The following is a 3,301-nucleotide window of genomic DNA, read 5'->3' on the forward strand; positions in this document are numbered from 1 at the left end:
TAGATAGCTTCCCTTTTCTATGTATCGTTTGTTTACATTTAGGGCGTCCTGTCACTTATCAAACGCTACGAGTTGTGATTTATACTTTTTGTGATAAATTAATGATTTAATTTATCATTATCATAATAAATTAATTTTTAGGAGAGCTTGTTAACCATAAAATAATAAAAGAAATTCGAGATGGAAGATGTAATCCGTTTTCACTTTTATCTGTCAGTGCCTAGAGCTGGAGTGTGGAGTGGGTAAGGGGAGGGCTTAAGATAATAGGCATAGACAATTCTCCTTTTATTTCTATCTGTGGCCTGGGGCATTACCAACATTAAAATAGATGCATTACTCGTAAACTTCTATGACAACATTTATTACCAACATACGAAACTTCGTTTCCGAAACGAAAATAATGAATGAAAACATTCATTATAAGGGTTTATATAAACACTAGGAGAATCTCTAAAAGATCTTTTATTTCAAGAGTAGGTTAAATCCGATATTCATCCTGAATGATAATACCCTATTATGGAGTGAAAGGAGTTGAAATTCGATCATTTGCACTTCTAAAATTAGACAGGAGTGGACTATAAAAAATATTGTTTATCTGATTATTCATATTTTAAAAAAATATTATTCTTCCCATTTCTAATTCTTTAGATTTCTTTTTCGTCTAATTGTAATATTTTATTTTAAATATTTAAAACCTTTAGCCCAGTGTCTGTAATAAAATTATGATTATCGTTTAATTGGTATAGTATGCCCGATTTATGAACCTCCTGGTTGTGCCACTATAAACTGTGCCTATGTTATCAACTAATGCATGCATAATGTTTTTAATAAATAATGAATGAAAATAATAATAATGTACCTATGTTATTTGCTGTGAAGAATGCAGGTTTTATGTTTGATGATAGGGCATTATATACAATACATAACATAACGTTAACTACTGTAGTAGCATTTTATTTTTATCAAACAAAAAAAAACATAGATAAACTGTATTACAAAATAAAGCCTTTAGAATCATTTTGAAAAAAACAGATACACGAGGGTAAAGTCGATGGTAAATGAAATGAAATTATTAACATATAAACAAAGAATATTTTACAATACAATGATATTTGTTCATAAAATTATAAACTCTAATAAAAAAACAGAATTTTGGAAAAAAATTGATCGGAACCAGCATGAACACGATCACAATACTAGAGAAAAGAACAAAATTAGACTTCCATTTAGGAAAAAGGCAAAGTCACAAAATTAAATTTTATTTAAAGCAATTAAAAAGTATTACGAAATGGAAAAAAATATTTATGAAGAAAAAAACATATCAAAATTTAAAATAATGGTCAAGACATATGTGATAAACAATTTATAAATTAAATATATTTGCAATGTTATTATTAGAACACACATAACAACATGTATGATATGTGTGCCCTACTTTAAGATTTAAATAAGTATAAGTATAATAGAACTTCACAGATTGCAGTGACGCCAGGAGCTTGCATAGCACTGACCCCCACATCTAAGAATAAAAATAAGGTTATTATATCATGGTTTGAAAAATTTGTCTAAAAAAAAGCATCCGTCTCCGAAACTGGTCAGTAATTGAATAAATATTTAATAGTTTAAAACAAAATGATTTAATTTTGAATTCAATTATATAATTTAAAATCACAAATTTAGTGATTCAAATATAAATTTTTTATTTCACAATTATTTACTACAAACAGTAAAAGAAGCAAAAAAAATTGAGAAAAAATCATCTTCATCACATTATGTATTTCGAAAGGGTTATTTAGTATATTTTCGTAATATATTTAGACCATGTGTCTCTAGTGTTGGATGGTAGATGGACGAATAAAGTGATTTACTGGAGGCTGAGAACAGGATGCAGAAGTGTAGTGAGGCCCGAGATAAGATGGTCCGACGATATCAGGAGGATTGCCTGTAACACATGATCGAGATACACTTCATATACTTTAGCAATGCAGTGCCCTGTGCATCATCAGGCGCAGATTTGGGTTTGATGATGATGATAATACCTTTATTATTTTTTCGGTGCTTTGTCGAGTCTCCTCGACGTTGGCGATCACTGCAGCGAAAGCATTTTTGCACCGCGCTACTTTTATATTCTGCAGCCAAGATGACCGCCCTCTAGTGATTTCTGGGAAAATATGACCAGTGTGGTTTGTCGTTGCTTTCTCCGGTGGATTTTTCTGTCGGAGTCGTCTCTTAGCTGCTTGGTTCTGGTTTGGAGGCGTTAAAAACTCGCTTTTCATTCTCTCGTTACCTGTTGTGATCACACCGCTATGAGTGTGATCCAATTTATTTTTATTTATTTATACTTTTACATGGTTTGTTTTTTTTTTTTATACAGAATAATGTTCCCTCACTGGGGTGTCCCGTGCCGAGGAAAACATTTTACAAAATGTGAAACATTCCTAAGATTAGCTATTTAACAAAGTTAACAAAATAATAACAATAAAAAAAACGTAATTAAACCAATTAACCTAATTATAATTAACATAATAAACAATAAAAAATAAAAATATTCATAAAAAACATAACCAATTTACATAGACGAATTAAAAAAAAATCATATACAGAGCATACATTTTACATATTTAGCTTGATTCGCTCATCAATCCGTGCGCAACCCACCTCCACTATCCATTTCTTAATAGCAATGTTAGATTTTGAGTACTTACTAATTGTCCTTATGGATAATGGAAATAGATTGTACACTTTGACCGAGTGGAAGGTCAATCCTCTTTGACCGAAGGTTGTATTTATTTTTTTATTTTTTTTGCAGCATCAGGGTGGAGTATCTAGTAACTCTTGTATTTGTTACGGAAGGTAGAGAATAATGCTTACGTGCGTAATTATCGTAATTATCCAGGGTTTGTGGACGCTAACGAGTTGAACTAGTCAGTAGTGTACCCAATGGAATGCAACTAGGCGTTTTGAGCATTTTAAAGAATCACACCCTCGCGCAAGATGTGTCACTGTGACTCTACTGACAGGTTGAACCCTTTTTATTAGAAAATACATTATTTAGGTTTTACTCAAGTAATCATAGATTTTTTAATGTTGAAAGTCAAAATTATATGTAATTATTTATTTTTTCAACGTAAAACGCGCTTCCAATGTTTGAGAATCTTTTGCTTTCTAGACTTGGTATTTCATTTGTGTAACATTATTTTAAATTTGAAAAGGTCACATTTCAGTGATACAACAAGAGTCATGCGCAAAATTTGGTACATAGGTCACCACGAAATGCTGACCACTGAACTTAAACTAATAA

At 30.9% G+C, this 3,301-nt stretch overlaps 1 long non-coding RNA gene across 1 annotated transcript; it reads right to left on the reverse strand.

The window, feature by feature from the left end:
- Positions 1–1,505: 1,505 nt before the first annotated feature.
- LOC148285423 (uncharacterized) lies at positions 1,506–2,101 on the reverse strand. The gene is made up of 3 exons (XR_015822154.1): positions 2,040–2,101; positions 1,869–1,942; positions 1,506–1,519 (listed from the first exon to the last, which is right to left on the reverse strand). It is a non-coding gene; the product is annotated as an uncharacterized LOC148285423 (long non-coding RNA).
- Between the last annotated feature and the right edge of the window lie 1,200 nt (positions 2,102–3,301).

The sequence above is a fragment of the Micrasema longulum genome, unplaced genomic scaffold (assembly GCF_059751315.1).
Source record: "Micrasema longulum isolate JH-2025_06_02 unplaced genomic scaffold, ASM5975131v1 h1tg000037l, whole genome shotgun sequence".
Taxonomy (NCBI): domain Eukaryota; kingdom Metazoa; phylum Arthropoda; class Insecta; order Trichoptera; family Brachycentridae; genus Micrasema; species Micrasema longulum.